The sequence below is a fragment of the Rhinatrema bivittatum genome, chromosome 9 (genome assembly GCF_901001135.1).
Source record: "Rhinatrema bivittatum chromosome 9, aRhiBiv1.1, whole genome shotgun sequence".
In the NCBI taxonomy this organism is placed as follows: domain Eukaryota; kingdom Metazoa; phylum Chordata; class Amphibia; order Gymnophiona; family Rhinatrematidae; genus Rhinatrema; species Rhinatrema bivittatum.
Genome location: NC_042623.1, coordinates 197,441,245 through 197,459,219, shown reverse-complemented (window position 1 = coordinate 197,459,219; position 17,975 = coordinate 197,441,245). Strand labels below are relative to the sequence as shown.

Below are 17,975 nucleotides of genomic sequence, written 5' to 3'. Positions count from 1 at the left end.
ATGTATGGGAGCTCTGTGCACAGCTGGTGCCTCATTGTCTGAGCTATTGCATTGATGGATTCCCTCTCTCTTTATTTCTGGTGATTTTTTTTTTTTGTTGTTGCTGTTTTGGAAGAGTGCAACTCTATTTTCATTTCACCATCGTGGCAGTCAAAAATAGATAAAAAATAAAGGAAAGGCAAAATCCAAGAAGGCCTGAGTTAGTGAGTTAGAAGTTTGTGGTGTCTGTTGCATGTTCATCAGAATACCCACATTATCTGGGCCCAGACCATGTCTCAAGGCATGCTTGTTGCTGTAGAATGTTAGCACTCACGTGTCAGTTCTGTGCCTAAAAAAATGGAGGTCTGTAGGATGCAGTGATGTCTAAGGCCTTCAAGCCCCAGTGCAATGGTTGGCAACACAGCAACTCTGTCTCCTAGAGCGAGTCCTCATTTGATTCCCAGCTCCACAAGTCTGTCTGGAAAGCTCCCCCTTTTTGGTGCTATCTCACGGGTCTGCCATGGATCAGAGCTAGCATGGAAGACCAAGGTATAGAATGAGGTGCAGAGAAGAGTGCCTAAGCATTGCAAGGGATCCCCTTTGAGGCCAGCTCCTTCAGCACCAAAGAAGACATTGCTGTTGACACAAAGTTCCACTGCAGCAGGAGCTGCTTTGACCCTGGGAAGGGTGCTATCTGCATCCTCAGTGAGGAGCTCCTCAAAACAGATGGTGGTGTCCTCCATTGTGTGGAGAGGCTTTATGGTACTGGGAGTTTTACAACTCCGTAGACCTATTACAAGTAATTTGTAAACTGTCATTAAAATCATCCACTGTACCTGAAGTTGGCCAATATAACCCCTATATTTAAAAAGATGTGATCTGGAAAACTGTAGACCGTTGAGCCTGACTTCAGTGCCTGGAAATATCATGGAAATTATTATAAACAATATCATGATAATCATAGTTTAATGGTACACAGCATAGATTTACCTTAGGGAAGTCTTGCCTCACAAATCTGCTACATTTTTTGAAGGGCCGAATAAGCTTGTGAATAAAGGTGAACCAGTAAATGTGGTGTTCTTGATTTTTCAGAAGGCATTGGACAAAGTCCCACATGAGAGGTTTCTAAGAAACTAAAATGTCATGGGATAAGTGGATTGCAAACTGGTTAAAAGACAGGAGATAGAGTAGGATTAAATGGTCTACTTTTACAGTGGAATATCTCAGGGATTTTCACTTGGACTGTTACTTTTTAATATATTTATAATTGATCTGGAAAGGGGTATGATGAGTGAGGTGATAAAATTTGCAGATGACACAAAATTATTCAGAGTAGTTAAATCACAATCTGATTGTGGTAAAATGCAGGAGGATCTTGCGAGAACGAAAGATTGGGCGTCCATATGGCAGGTGAAATATAATGTGAGCAAGTGCAAGGTGATACATATTGGGAAAAATAACCCACGCTGTAGTTGCACGATGTTAGGTTCCATATTAGGAGTTACCACCCAGGAAAAAGATCTGGACATCAGTTTTAAATTGAAATTGTTATTGTTGGCTCAGTGTACTGTGGCGGTCAAAAAAGCAAACAATGTTAAGAATTAATAGGAAGGGAATGGCAAAAAAATACAGGATGTCCATAATGCCACTCCCTCCATGTTAAAGATCGCACCTCGAATACTGTGTGCAGTTCTGGTTGCCACATCTCAAAAAAGATATAGTTGCACTGGAGAAGGTACAGAGAAGGTCGACCAAAATGATAAAGGGCATGGAACAGTTCCCCTATGAGGAAAGGCAATAGAGTTAGGGCTGTTCAGCTTGGACAAGAGATGATTGTGTGTGTGTGTGGGGGGGGGGGTGGTATGATAAAGGTTTACAAAATCATGAAAGGAATTGAATGGGTAGATATGAATTGGTTATTTACTATTTTGGATAATACAAGGACTAAGGGACATTCCATGAAGTTAGCAAGTAGCACATTTAAAACAAATTGGAGAAAATTGTTTGCTCAATGCACAATTAAGCTCTGGAATTCATTGCCAAAGGATGTGGTTAGGGCAGTTGGAGTAGCTAGGTTTAAAAGAAGATTTGAATAAGTTCTTGGAGGGAAAGTCCATGTACTGCTAATAATCAATAGGAAATAGCTCCTGCTTGTTGCCTTCATTAGTAGCATGGGTTCTGTTTAATGTTTGGGTATTTGCCAAGTACTTGTGACTTGGATTGGCCACTCTTAGAAACGAGATACTGGGCTTGATGGACCCTTGTCTGCAGCAGTATGGCATATCTTATGTTCAGTGCAGAGAACCTCTTTTGCCAACAGCAGTCCAGCTACCTGAAATTTCTCCTAGCTTCCTGAGGATTAGAAAGGAAGGTTGGAACTTCTCCTATCCAGCATGGGGAGGCATTTTGTCCTGCAAAGCGGGGTTGAGGAGGGTTCTCAAGATGTCCAAATGTCTCTCTGAGGAGTTTCACCACTTGGAGCAAGTCTATTTGAAATCAGTTGTCTTCTCCTCCCATCCACCCCCCCCCCCCCCCCCCGGATTCAGAGGGAAAAGGGTAGGAAATAAGCAGGTGAGAGTTCCTTTTGATCCTCTCTTCCTTAAAAAGGTGGAGATCATCTCGTCAATCTGCATAGAGCAGCAGTTAACTGCCCTCAACAGAATGCACAGGGATTACTACCTTTAACCAGTTAGCCTTGATGTTTGTGACACAACTGCAACTTAAACTGTTGCTTCAATGGTAGGAGAAAAAGGGGAGTTGGATTCAGACAGCCACCACTGGGCCTTGACTTTTACAGTTTGTGGTACTTATATACTCACATTAAGGTTAAAGCTCAGGATTCAGATGACACAGTGCTGGGCACTGACTTGTATAGTCTGGAGTACTGATATGCAGACAAGAGTAAAACACAGGGCTGCTTCTGTGGCCAAGTCCAAAATCAAAGCATGTTCAAGAGCATTGTCTGAATTATACATCTTGAACGAAAAAACATCGAAAGAATTCAAAATCCCATTCGACTTAAAAATGACAAATCAGTAGAGTTAACTGATAAAGCTAGAAACCTAGGAGTAATTATAGACACTGAACTGAGCCTTAAGCAACACATATCAATAAAAGTAGAGAAGGCTACGCCAAACTAATGGTCCTTAAAAGACTAAAACCCTTATTAAATCAGGAACACTTTCGTACAGTACTACAAGCATTAATATTTGCCAGCACGGACTACTGTAACACACTTTTCCTAGGATTACCATACACCACTATCAGACCACTGCTAATACTACAGAACTCGGCTGCCAGAATACTTACTGGTAAAGGCAGAAGAGATCATATCACCCAAACACTTGCAGATCTACACTGGCTCCCAATAGAACAGAGAGTTCAATTTAAAACACTATGCACAGTTCATAAGCTAATTAATGACGAAAATTCTGACTGGCTAAACACCGCATTACGATTACATGTCCCTCAAAGAAATCTCAGATCGGCCAATAAAGCTCTGCTAACCATACCCTCAGTCAAAACAGCAAAGTTGATCCAAGTTAGAGAGAGAGCACTATCTTTGGCAGGACCATTATTATGGAACACGTTACCACTGGAATTAAGACTAATAAAGGAATTAAAACTCTTCAAAAAAGGCTTAAAAACATGGCTTTTCAAAAAAGCATTTCACAGTGAGGTAGGGGAATAACAACACATACACAAAACAGGAAGTCACCAAGAAAAAGCAGAATTGCTTATTTTTTTTATTATTTTCTCACAATTAAGTACTAAATTAGAAAGACAGTTAATCGTAAATGGTACCACACCCATTCCCCATTTAGAGTATATTATTGAACTATGTAACCGTATAATAATGGCACCCTATGGATAATTGAGAAACCACATATTTGTGCCTAACTGTAAACCGTTGTGATGGTGCACTACTAAATGACTGCATAGAAAATTTTTAATTAAATAAATAAATTATCATGGAGGCTCTTTACCCTGTATAAACATTGCAAACAGTTTTATAATGGGTTTGACAGTTGCTTGGTTTGAATTGTAATATTGCTACTCTTAACGTAAGACTTGGGGGTAACCTGAACGGAGCAGCAGTTACATGGGAAGCTTGTTGGGCAGACTAGATGGACCATTTGGTCTTTTTCTGCCATCATTACTATATTAAGCTTTTGCAACCAAGGGCTGAAATATGTTGCTGCAGCATGGTACAATTGAGCAGATTGGATGGGCCAACTGCTCTTTTTCTATAATTACTATTAGTATATCTTCTTCCTCTTGGCGGTCAAGGTGATTGAAGAACATGTCCAACTGCAAGAGAAAGGATGGGGATTTGTCCAGCTTAGAATCCTGTATAGTGCTGCATACATCTTGTAGTGCTATAGAAATGTTTAATAGTAATTTTATTCCAGATATTTTAGTTAAAAAAAAAAACCCAGTTCCATCCCATCCTAGTCCTAAGAGACTTAAATAAATATCTCAAAAGGAAAAAGCTCAAGATGCTTACTCTGGGTACCTTTTAATCTCCTCCAGAGCAAGGAAGGGGTATTAAAGGTGCTCAGGGTAAGCATCTAGATGTTTTCTATGTTCTTTGAAATTGAAGGAAGTCTACATTTACATAGAGACACTTCGAGTCACTGGCAGTGGCTCACATTCATTGTGGGGAAATGCCACCTCCAGTACCATATACTGATTTTTGACATAGCTTCAACTCTTCAGGTGGTGATAAAATATCTTACTGGTGTTGCATTATTTTTATACAACCCATGGTGCATATGCTTCCTTATTTGGACAATTGGCTGATCAAGGGTACCTTTCAGGCAGAAGCAAACAAACTCATGTGCTCTGTTATTTGGGTGATAGATTTCCTAAGGTTCTTCATCATTTATTCCAAATCTAAATGGAGTCTTGACACCTCAATTGACAATTCATAAGGGATCTGTGGGAGACAAACCATGACATTTCCCCTGCTATTAGAATCTCAAACCTAGTAGATATAGTAAAGAAAGTTAGGCAGTCAACAGATGACAGCTTGCACCATGAGGAGAATGTTCCCTGTACGTACCCGGATCAATCCAGACTGCTGGGTTTTGCCTCCCTTCCAGCAGTTGGAGACAGAGAAAAACTAGAAGGGCACCCCTTCTTAATCTGGTGTGCCACCTGCGTCTCTTCAGTATTTCTCTGTCCCCAGCAGATGGAGGTGGTGCAGAACCTGCGGTCCTGAACTAAAAGTTAAAAAATTATTTTTTTTTTAAAGATATAGAAAGGATAGTTAGCCATTTTGAGCATAGGATCAAGCAGGACAACAAGGAAGATTTTCTACAGCTGAACTATTTATGGTACTGGTCCTCCCAGGGGGTTAGGCAGGTCCTGGAGGGACCATCCCCCCTGGTTGTAGACGACTCCGGAGCCGGGGTTGGATACCCTGCCTGCTCCCCTTGTTCCAGTGAGGGGGGGCTGGGGTGATTACTGGTAGAAGGCAGCCATTTTGGATTATTTTGCTGCCGTATCTGCTCAAGCAGCAGAGGGAGGGGATCTCCTACCCCAGCTTTCCCCCTCCCCCAGGACTCTTTTCAAGATCAGGATTTTCCTGATGACGACCCCATTCTCCTGGTGGGTGATTCCAGGGACCAACCTACTTTATCCGCAAACTTTGTGCTGCTGATGCACAAAGCCTATTTAGCAAGCAGGTCACAGCCAGGTAAAACAGGAATGAGCGAATTACCTCAAGATCCGCCTCCCCGAAAGGTCCCCAGGCTGTCGGAACCACAGGGGGGCTGTTAGGATTCGAAAGATCCATGGTACCTCACCTCGTGGAGTCCAAGGGACCTCGAACCTGCCAGGGGCACCCTGGCCCTGACTCTCCCCTGCCTCCTAATCACCTCCCCGGGACGGATCAGGACGAAGAACCTGAGAGATCCGTTCCAGTCAAGGGTGATGACAGAGGGTGGTTCATTTATTTCAGAGAGATGAGGGCACTTTCAGTCTGATTCTAGACCTCAAACAGGTGAACAAGGCTCTAAAAGTACCACATTTTTGGATGGAAACTCTGTACTCAGTCATTGCGGCGGTGCACAGGGGCTAGTTCCTGGCTTCCCTGGATCTTACAGAAGCATATCTGCACTTTGGACTCCGCAAAGATGATCAGAGATATCTCCGATTCATGGTCCTCAGGAGCCATTTTCAGTTTCAGGCCCTGCCGTTTGGATTGGCAACACCCCCCCCCCCCCCCCCGCACTTTCACCAATGTAATGGTGGTGATAGCTATTAATTAAGTTGACTTAGAATGCTATTACTAGCAATGGTAACATGGAATAGACTTAGTTTTTGGGTACTTGCCCCAGGTTCTTATGGCCTGGATTGGCCACTGTTGGAAACAGGATGCTGGGCTTGATGGACCTTTGGTCTGACCCAGTATGGCATGTTCTTATAGCAGCAGCTCTCAGGAGAGAGGAGTGCTGGTTCAATCATATCTAGACGACTGGCTCATTCGGGCGAAATCGGAGGACCTTTGCAGGCTGGCAATACCTAAAGTCTTACATCGCCGGCGCTCCCTCGGCTGGGTCATCAGGCAAAGAACCATCTGAATCCTTCACAGGTCCTGGACTTCTTGGGAGCGCTATTCGACATACGGGTTGGCCAAGTTTTTCTCATGGAAGAACGGATAACAAAGTTGATGTCTCAAGTTAGTCATCTCTTGTCGCTGCTGGTTCCCAAGGCCTGGGATTACGTTCAGGTTCTTGGTTCCATGGGCGTTTGCTCATATGAGGCCGTTGCAGAGAGCTTTGCTTTTCCGCTGGGATCCGATGTCTGAGGAGTTCCAAGTTCTCTTACCTCTCACAGAGTCCGCCAGGTCCAGTCTTAGTTGGTGGCTTGTCCTCAACCACTTGAAGCGAGGGGTGAACCTCGAAGTGCCTCAATGGGTGATAGTGACCACGGATGCCAGTCTATACGATTGGGGAGCCATGTGCCAGTCTGCCCAGGGCCAGTGGTTGCAGGAGGAGGCGCAATGGTCCATCAATCGCCTGGAAATAAGAGCAATGCGCTTGGCGTTATGGAAATTTCTTCCTCGCGTCAGCAATCGGGCAGTGAGAGTATTGTCAGACAATGTGACAACAATAGCCTATATCAACCTTCAAGTGAGAACCAAGAGTCACACAGTAGCCATGGAAGCAGAGAAACTTATGGCCTGGGTGGAACATCATCTGGATTTGTTGGCGGCCTCTCACATGGCAGGGGTTGACAACGTACAGATAAATTTCCTCAGCCGTCAGCGGCTGGACCCCAGGGAATGGAAGTTGTCCTTGGACGCGATGACGCTCATCTCTCGACGTTGGGGCACTCCTCATTTGGGCTTGATGGTGACTCAGAAGAATGCAAAGGCACCACGCTGCTTCAGTTGCAGAAGGGAATATGGGACGGAAGGCGTGGATGCACTAGAACTTCTTTGGCTCCGCGACATTCTGCTCTACGTGTTTCCTCCATGGCCTCTGGTGGGCAAAATTCTGAGCCGAACAGAAGCTCATCCAGGGACGTGGTTCGCGGACCTAGTAAACCTGTCTTTGGACGGTCTTCTGCACCTAAGTCATCTGTTAAACCTGCTACGTCAGGGTCCAGTATTTTTCGATTGGGCGGATCTAGGTCTAGCAGCCTGGCTTTTGAGAGGAGACAATTGAGGAAGAAAGGTTATCCTGAGGATATCATATCCACTCTTTTGTGGGCGCAAAAGACCTCTACTTCTCTTACTTATGTCAGGGTCTGGAAGGTCTTTGTCTCTTGGTATAGTGAACAAGGATTCCTTCTTGTCGGGCCTCGGTGGCACAGATTCTTGCTTTTCTACAGAAAAGTCTCAGCAAGGGATTATCCTTTAGTTCCCTCTGGGTACAAGTAGCAGTCTTGGGAGGTCTTAGAGGCAAGATCGAAGGTGCAACTCTGGCAGCACACCCTGTTGTGGTACGTTTTCTGAGAGGGACAAAGCATTTGAACCCTCCGGTCCGTTCCATCTGTCCTTTGTAGAGTCTTAATTTGGTGCTTCGGGTGTTATGTGATCCTCCTTTTGAGCGCATCAAGAAGGCCGCCTTGAAGGATTTAACCCTCAAGACTGTGTTTTTGGTGGCAATCTGTTCCACTAGGAGGGTCTCTGAGATCCAGGCCCTCTCCTGTAGGGAGCTCTTCCTATGATTTTCTGATGCTGAGGTCTTGCTCAGAATGGTTCCATCCTTTCTTCCGAAGGTGGTTTCTGCCTTCCACTTAAATCAGTCTGTGGAGCTTCCGGCCTTTCCAGGTTTAGATCGGGATACCCCTCATGTGAGAGAATTTAAGGGTCTAGATGTTGAGTGCTCTTGCATTACCTTGAGGTTACTAAATCTTTTCGGGTTTCTGATCATCTCTTCGTTTTGTGAAATGGTGCTAAGAAAGGACATAAGGCATCTAAAGCTACAGTTGCCCGTTGGTTGAAAGAGGCTATCGTTTCTGCTTATATTTGCCGCGGACGGTCGGTTCTGGTTGGTTTAAAAACTCATTCAGTCCGATCGCATGTGGCTTCCTGGGCAGAGAGCCAGTTGGTATTTCCGCAAGAAATCTGCAGCATGGTGACTTGGAAGTCTCTGCACACTTTTGCCAGACATCGTTTGGACATCCAGGCACAGGAGGTCAACCATTTTGGAAGCAGTATCATTTGAGCGAGACTCTCCAGGTCCCACCCTAATTAGGGAAGCTTCCAGCAGTCTGGACTGATCCAGGTACATTCAGGGAAAGGAAAATTGGTTCTTACCTGCTAATTTTCATTCCTGTAGTACCACGGATCAGTCCAGACGCCCACCCATTGGGGAGGGGTGAGATGCCGCTCATTTTTCTATTCACAGCATTTTCTGTTGGATATCATAGGTGCTGCAGAAGAGTATTATTTCTCAGATGTACATAGTTTGTGTAGTTTTCTTCTTGTCCTTGCTTGATCTGCCTGTTTAAACTAGTTATTCTGCTTTGGTAAGTTTAATACTGAAGAGACGCAGGTGGCACACCAGATTAAGAGGGGGTGCCCTTCAAGTTTTTCTCTGTCTCCATCTGCTGGAAGGGAGGCAAAACCTAGCAGTCTGGGCTGATCCGTGGTACTACAGGAACGAAAATTAGCAGGTAAGAACCAATTTTCCTTTGAGCCTTGTGTCCTTAACAATTGGTCCCATTGCATATCATCTATATGAGACATGCTCAATGGATATTTGAAGTCTCAGCAGAATCAAGCTATTTTGAATGTATCTGTGACAAAAAGCCCAGAGTCTCTGTTTTTGTGGCTCTCCCATTTCAGTTGGAGAAGGAACATAACTAGTTAACAAGAAGATGGAGAGGGGTGGAGTAGATCGAAACTCTATTTACAGAAGAGAATGTATGGGAAGAGCTAGGAAACCTGAAAGTGGACAAAGCCATGGGGCCTGATGAGGCTCATCCCAGGAAACTGAGGGAGCTCAGATGTGCTGGCAGGTCTGCTGCATGACTTGTTCAATAGATCCCTGGAAACGGGCGTGGTGCTGAGTGATTGGAGAAGAGCAGTGGTGGTCCTGCTTCACAAGAGTGGGAGAAGGCTGGAAACTACAGGCCTGTTAGCCTTACCTTGGTGGTGGTAAAAGTAATGGAGACATTGCTGAAGGAAAGAATAGTGAACTGTCTACAGTCAGAAGAATTGCTGGACCAGAGGCAGCATGGATTCACCAGAGGATGGTCCTGACAGACAAATCTGATTGACTTTTTTGAATGGGTGACTAAGGATTTGCATTGAGGAAGGACGCTCAATGTGATCTACTTGGATTTCAGCAAAACTTTTGATATGGTCCCACATAAGAGGCTTGTGAATAAAATGAGAAGCTTGCGTGTGAGTGCCAAGGTGGTGGCCTGGATTACAAACTGATTGACAGAAGACAGCGGGTGATGGTAAATAGAACCTACCATTTAAGCAGAGTGCAGCAAGGATCAGTTTTGGGACCAGTCCTGTTCAATATCTTTGTTAGTGACTTTGCAGAAGGGATAGAAAGTAAAGTTTGTCTTTTTGCGGCTGATATTGAGATCTGTAACAGAGTGGATATGCCGGAAGGAGTACAGAGAATGAGACATGATTTGAAGGAAGCTTGAACGGTGGTCAAAGGTATGGCAGCTGGGTTTCAATGCCAAGAAGTGCAGAGTCATGCATCTGGGATGTGGTAATCCAAAAGAGCTGTACGTCTTGAGGGGGTGAAGGGCTGTTGTGCACGGCGCAAGAGAGGGACCTGGGGGTGATAGTGTCTAGCGATCTGAAGACAGCAAAGCAATGTGACAAGGCTATAACTACAGCCAGAAGAATGCTGGAAGGCTTAGATAGAGGAATAACCAGTAAGAAAAAGGAGGTGATAATCCCCTTCTACAGGTCCTTGGTGATGTCTCACTTGGAGTATTGTGTTCAGTTCTGGAGACCGTATCTCAAAACAGACAGGATGGAGGTGGTCCAGAGAAGGGCAACAAAAATGATGGGGGGGGGGGGGGAGGTCTCCATCAAACGACTTATGAGGAGAAGTTGAAGGACCTAAATATGTAGGGGAGATATGATACAGACTTTCAGATACTTGAAAGGTTTGAATGATGCACAAATGACGACAAACCTTTTCAGTTGGAAAGAAATAAGTAGAGCTAGGGATCACATAATGGAACTACAGGGAGGACGACTCAGAACCAGTATCAGAAAATATTTCTTCTCAGAGAGGCTGATGGATGCCTGGAATGCCCTTCCAGAGGAGGTGGTGAAGACAAAAATGATGAAAGATTTCAAAGGGGCATGGGATAAATACTGTGGATCCCTAAAGCCTTGAGGATGGAAATGAGTGCGCGGGGATAACTTGCTGTGTGGTGATTATTACTCTTAACCAGAAAGCCTTCATACTGTTGATGCAACTCCATTATTGCTGTCTGCTTTTACGGCAGGAGGAAAAGGGGAATTAGATTCAGACAACAACCAACAAGGACATTGGATTTTTATGGTCTGGGAAAACAAATAAGCATGGGGGTAACTTGCTGGTGTGGCAGTTAACCAACATGCCTGATATTTTGGATGCAACTCCAACATTGTTCTCTGCTTCAACAGCAAGAGTTAATAGGGAATTGGACTCAGACAGCAACCAACAAGGGCCCTGACTTTGGTTTAGGAAACTAAGTAAAGGGGGAACTTGTATGGCGCAGCAGATACTACCATAAGCTTGCTGGGCAGACTGGATGGAGTTTGGTCCTTTTCTGCCATCATTTTCTATGTTTCTATGTGTTATCTTTCCAAATTCAACCACATTCCCTTTTATTGACCACAGGTTGAGAAGTTCAGCTAAATGGACTTCAAACCCAGAGGCTTGAGTCGCTCTAGGGAAAATAAGACTACATATCAGCCTTCTGAAGCTAAGGGCAATTCAGTACACACTGTAGAGGTTTTTAGAAATCAGCTGATTCAAACAATCAAGTAGCCATGATCTACCTGAATGAGCAAGGAGGACCTTATACTTATACCCCTGTTGGGAAGCTGCCAGAATGTTGACCTGTACTGTTTCAGATGGGATGCTAAGACCCACTTTGTTTGCCAGAATATTTTCTGACCCTGACAAATATCTCCAGTTACAGCCTTATGAGTGGTACCTGGAATAGGCAGTAGAAATCAATATTTTCACTCAGTAAGGAACTCCCAAGAGAGATCTTAGTGATATTCTTGAACAAAGTGCCAACTTTCTGCTGGAGAATCAAGTGAGAAAGCAGAAAATATTAGATGTAGCCTTTCTGCATTAGGGGAAGGTGAGTGGCCTTTTGTCACCTCTAGTGACAAAATGCTTAATAAAAAAAATGGGATTGAGGTGCTGTGGTTCTAATAGTTCCTTCTTGGCTGAGAAAGATTTGGAGGTTACCATGACAACACAAATTGCAGTTTGTGACCATCTATATAACAATTTTTAAAATTAGTATAATCTTTTTTTGTTCAGTAACATCTAACAATATATAAATAAAAATATATTTTATTCATTGGCTTTGAATTTCTGATGTTTTCATACTTTTATTTTCCATATGAAGTTCTGTTTTTACACTTTACCAAAATCTTGCATGCTAATAAATTTAGCTGAATCATAAACTAGGCAACTACATAGAAAGCTTTAGCTACAGTACTCCAATAAGTAGAAGAAAACTTTATACAACCCTTCACCAAGCAAAAAGACTTCAAATTAAGTGTGCAGAACAACCAGAATGTAAACAGACCAGCAGAGAAAGGGAGGCTCTCTAGTATTTTTAGATACATATTACAAGAATATACAAAACTGAAACATGTCAACACATCTCCAAAGCAGCTACAGTCTCAGCTGGAAAACCTGATTACCATTCCACCCTCTTGGTACATTCTACACGCTATCTAAAAATCCACAGACCTGGCAGACTAATTGTAGCTGGTATTGGCACACTTGGAGGAATTATCTAGACTAATAGAGGGGATCTTAATAATCCTAGTGGAAATAAAATTGCTTCATCTAAGATGCCTTAGACTTTCTAAACAGTTTGAACAACATTAAGCAGCTTCAGCCTGATGCCCTCCTTGTCACATTGGATCTGCAATCATTGTAGCTCAACATCTGCTATGCAGATAGCAGAGCTGCATGTAACCAACTCCTCCTGGACTGCTAATTTCAGCAGAAACAGTTGTGAAACTAATGGAATAATTCATCCTGACCCATAACTACTTCTGCTTCAGTAATGACATATATTTACAGATAATAGGAACTGCTGTGTGCACCAGAATAGCATCACAGTATGCCGACCTTTTTATGATAAAATTGTTACTATAGTAAACCTTTTATTTCTGCTACATTGATAACTTCTTCATGATTTGGACTGAAGGAGGAAAAAACTTCAATAATTTTATACGTTATAGTCTCAATCAACAGTCCACCCATAAATATCTGTATACAGAAAACCAACTGACAGATGCAGCTAACGCCACAGCTCCAGTTACTACTCTTCGCTCACAAAAAAGTCTATTATACATAGCCAAGATATGATAATACCATATTTCTCCCAGGACAAGCAGGATGGTAGTCATCGCATGTGGGTGATGTCACTGGACGGAGCCCTATTACGGAAAACTTTTCTGTCAAAGTTTCTAGAACTTTTGAATGGCACACTGAGCATGCCCAGCATGCCATAATCCCTGTAGCCACAGGGGTCTCCTTTCAGTCTCTTTTTTTCCGCACTGCAGTTTGCCTCGCAGTTAGGAGCTCTGTGAGATTTCTCACAAAAAAATTTTCCTCACGGAATACTTGAAGCTTACTTCTCCAAAAACTTCCCTCACACGGGTCTCCCATTGCGACATCAATTTTAATTGCTCGGTTAGTGAATTCTCCCATCTTCGATTGGTTCCTGCCTCCTTTTTTTTCGGTGTCCGCAGGCCATTGATTGTTTTTGGGCCTCCCCTTTTTTTAGAAAATGCCCGGAGTGTCCCCGTATGTCGATTACCTACCCACATGATGTCTGTATGCTGTACCTCGGCTCATCACACGATGTTTCTCATTGCCCAAGTTGTGCCCAGATGACCCCGAAGGGTAGGCGGGCTCGACAAGATGGAGTCCCTTTTTAAAATCAGGTTGACTCCATCGACGTCCACCCAGTCGTCACAGGCAGGAGCATCAAAGAATCTTGTCGTCAAACCTCGCCGGGAGCACCAGGACAGCGGTGACTATCCATCGCTGACTCCATCCAAGGCATCCGCATATTCTTCCTCGGTGCTGGAGAAAGACCGACCGAGCACCGAGGGGAAACACCGGCACCGACGCAAGTCTACTCCCAGTGCCAGCAAAGACACAGCATCGGCCTCGATGGCTATTGAGCCGAGTGCAAAGAGGACACAGGTAGAGGAGCCTCCAACCCCCTCTCCACCCAAGAAATCAAGGCGATCCCCCACTGTTATTGGTGCCGAGTACTGAGCCCCCACAAATTCCTGTGGAGGTGCCAGTAGTGCCTTTCCTGCCTCCCCCTGTAGCTGCGTTATCTACTCCAGCTTTCAGGGAGGAACTGGAAGGTCTCATCCGCCAGGCAGTGCTCGATGCTCTCTGAGATTTACAATCAAATTTCTAAATACCATCAACATAAATACTAGCTGTAGCCTGGATTCTGAAGAACAATGAGACCTCATACAATGTGGCGGGGTCACCGCGTGAGTGCCCAGAACACCACTTTCAAAGGTTGTGCGGTAATAACATTTCAGAATGTACCGTCAACAAAATTCAAATCATCGGTCTCTTTGTTCAGATGTTAAAGTAATGACAACTTGTGTCAGTTTACTGGAAAAAGTGAGGCAGTGAACACAATAATTATCATAGCATTTCACTAATCGTAGAGTTTTACTTATCGTAGCATTTTGTAGCGGAGTATGCAGTAAGGATGTAAGTGTTGGCACTGGCCCGACACGGCTCGTGTTTCTTGCACCAGCTTCCTCAGGGGCCGCACAATGCCACTACTGAAAATAGAAATACACAGTTATCAATTCGTTGCTCAACTGCATTTAAAAAACAGGTTCCACAATGCTTAATACCTACGATTCCAAACACTGCCGCTTAGCTCTGCTACTAGGCTGCAGCTTTTTTCGGGCAGCCGGGTCCGCCATTTTACTCAATGATTATATACCTACCGCGATAGGAGAAACTCATTAATTATGACGTCAGAGTGATTAAGTGAAAAACGGATGGAATGACTAAATGAGCGATGTCCATTCAACAGAGTCGTTCAAACCATTAGGTGATGTGGATGCCAGGGTGAAAATCCACCATTGTTCACGCACATTAAGAATTTGATTCATGTCACCACCCCTGGTATTGGGTACAATATGCTCAAGGATAGTCCAACGAAGTTGGTCAAAAGTATGTCCAAAAGAAGTACAGTGAGTTACCATGGGTGCTTCCATGCTGAGAGTATTCAAACGGTTCCATGCTGAGAGTATTCAAACGGTTCATCGGACGGTGATTTTAAATTACAAGCTGGCAGATTAGCAGAAAGATTTTTTTCCAGAGGATATCCATACAGTGCGGTCTATAAAGCCTTCAAGAGAGCATGGCATTCCCCATGGTCAGCTTTATTGGAATACAAAGTACAAGATCCGGTGACCACAGATATCTGTGTACTCACACATACGGATAAATCTTATTTAATCATGAAGAGCATTCAAAAACACTGGCATATCCTTCAGCTGCATCATGTATTCACTGAGTTTCCGATGTTTGCTTACCAGCGGAGTAAAAACGCGCGGCTGTCACTTCAGGTCACACTGACAGTTTGCAAGGAACACACATTGCCTGTGGCAGCTGCGATATGTGCTCCATTACTATGGAGGGACCGTCTTGGCAACATCCTAAAACGGGACACATATTTTATAAACGATCAGTTACCACTTGCAATTCCACCTTTGTGGTATATCTTATACAGTGCCCCTGTAAACTTGTTTATGTGGGTAGAACCAGCAGAAAAATAAAGACTCGGCTTTTTGAACATCGCAGTCGTTTGAATACTCTCAGCATGGAAGCACCCATGGTAACTCACTTACTTCTTTTGGACATACTTTTGACCAACTTCGTTGGACTATCCTTGAGCATATTGTACCCAATACCAGGGGTGGTGACATGAATCAAATTCTTAATGTGCGTGAACAATGGTGGATTTTCACCCTGGCATCCACATCACCTAATGGTTTGAACGACTCTGTTGAATGGACATCGCTCATTTAGTCATTCCATCCGTTTTTCACTTAATCACTCTGACGTCATAATTAATGAGTTTCTCCTATCGCGGTAGGTATATAATCATTGAGTAAAATGGCGGACCCGGCTGCCCGAAAAAAGCTGCAGCCCTAGTAGCAGAGCTAAGCGGCAGTGTTTGGAATCGTAGGTATTAAGCATTGTGGAACCTGTTTTTTAAATGCAGTTGAGCAACGAATTGATAACTGTGTATTTCTATTTTCAGTAGTGGCATTGTGCGGCCCCTGAGGAAGCTGGTGCAAGAAACACGAGCCGTGTCGGGCCAGTGCCAACACTTACATCCTTACTGCATACTCTGCTACAAAATGCTACGATAAGTAAAACTCTACGATTAGTGAAATGCTATGATAATTATTGTGTTCACTGCCTCACTTTTTCCAGTAAACTGACACAAGTTGTCATTACTTTAACATCTGAACAAAGAGACCGATGATTTGAATTTTGTTGACGGTACATTCTGAAATGTTATTACCGCACAACCTTTGAAAGTGGTGTTCTGGGCACTCACGCGGTGACCCCGCCACATTGTATGAGGTCTCATTGTTCTTCAGAATCCAGGCTACAGCTAGTATTTATGTTGATGGTATTTAGAAATTTGATAGTATAAGATTCCATCACTTGTCTTGAACAGATTGTGTTTTTCAAGTACTCTGAGATTTACAGCCATCGATGCCGGCCCCCATACAGACACCAGAGCCATCGATGCTTCTATGAGACTATTGTGTGAGTGTTACCATCAAGGTTCTGTACCGGAACTCTGCATACCCTGCCTACTCATTATATTTAGTTCTCTACAGCTCAGCCATCCTGGGATCGCTGTTCCAGTAGCTAAGGCACTACAGCCCAGCCGGGCACTTCCAGCTCACTACTGCCACCTCTGGTGGTTCTATATACTGTTTAATAAAAGAACTAGTGTGTGTCTGTCTCCATCCTCTGAGCCTGACCCGTGGTCCCTCTCGGGATCTTCCCCCGGAGGCGTGGTCATCTGCCACTAGCCCAAGGATCCACCCACAACTACCACAAATAACACAAACTGTGAAGGATTTCAAAGGGGCATGGGATAAACACTGTGAATCAATAAAGTCTTGAGGATGTGAATGAAGAGAAGAGGCATGGGGGTGGCTTGTGGGAATGACGACTACTACCTGGTGATTAATTCCCTTATTCAATAAACATACACACGGTTAATGCGACTCCAACATTGCTCTATGCTTCAACGGCAAGAGGAAATGTGGGAAAAAGGATTTGCATTCACAAATAAGCATGGGAGTAGCTTGCTTGTTGCGGCGGTTACTACCCCAAACCAAATTAGCCTGATAATTCACTTTTAATAGATATACAGCTCAGCTTACTGCTTCAATGGCAGGGGGAATGACAAAAAGAGGATTTATATTCAGACAACAACCAACAAGGACTAAATTGCACAGGCTGGGTAAACAAACAAGCGTGGGAGTAGCTTGCTTATCGTGGCGGTTACTACCTCTAACCAATTAGGCTTGATTCTTCACTTTGCAGCTCCAGCACTACTCTCTACATCAATGGTGGGGGTGGAAGGAAATTAGAACCAAAAAGCTACCAATAAGGGCCCTGACCTCAGTGGTCAGAGTAACAGATGAGAAAAATAAGTGTGAAAGCTTGCTGGGCAGACTGGATGGGCCGTTTGGTCTTCTGCCATCATTTATATGTTTCTGTGTATATATGTATATATGTACATATGTATATATATACATATATATATGTATATACATATATACATATATATATATACATATATATATGTATATATATGTTTCTGTGTATATATACATATATACAAGCCAGTGCTTGTGTATATATATATATATATATATATATATATATATATATATATTACACCGCTGCTAAGCTGACTGGATATGCTCATCAGTGCCCTTCCAACACAATCTAGGCCACCGATGCCAAAGCAACCCGCAAAGTCTCTGAAACCCCCAGTACCCATTCCGGGGTCCTCAGAAGATGAAGGCAACACCTTTTGAGTAGATTTGAGGCGCCTATTACAACTTAAACCCCCTCTATGGCCACCAGTCACGGAATGGGACCTAAATGTAGTACTTACAAGGCTCATGCACTCCCCGTTTGAGCCTTTGCACTCCTGTGATTTTAAATTGTACATGGAAAGTTCTCTTCCTAGTAACCATTACATCTGCTCAAAGGGTTAGTGAGTTACAA

The 17,975-nt window shown here is 43.7% G+C and overlaps 1 protein-coding gene across 20 annotated transcripts in view; it reads left to right on the top strand.

The window, feature by feature from the left end:
* The window catches only part of TRIP12 (thyroid hormone receptor interactor 12), a 495,519-nt gene that overhangs the window by 268,095 nt on the left and 209,449 nt on the right, over positions 1–17,975 (top strand). The gene's annotated exons all lie outside the window — the stretch shown is intronic.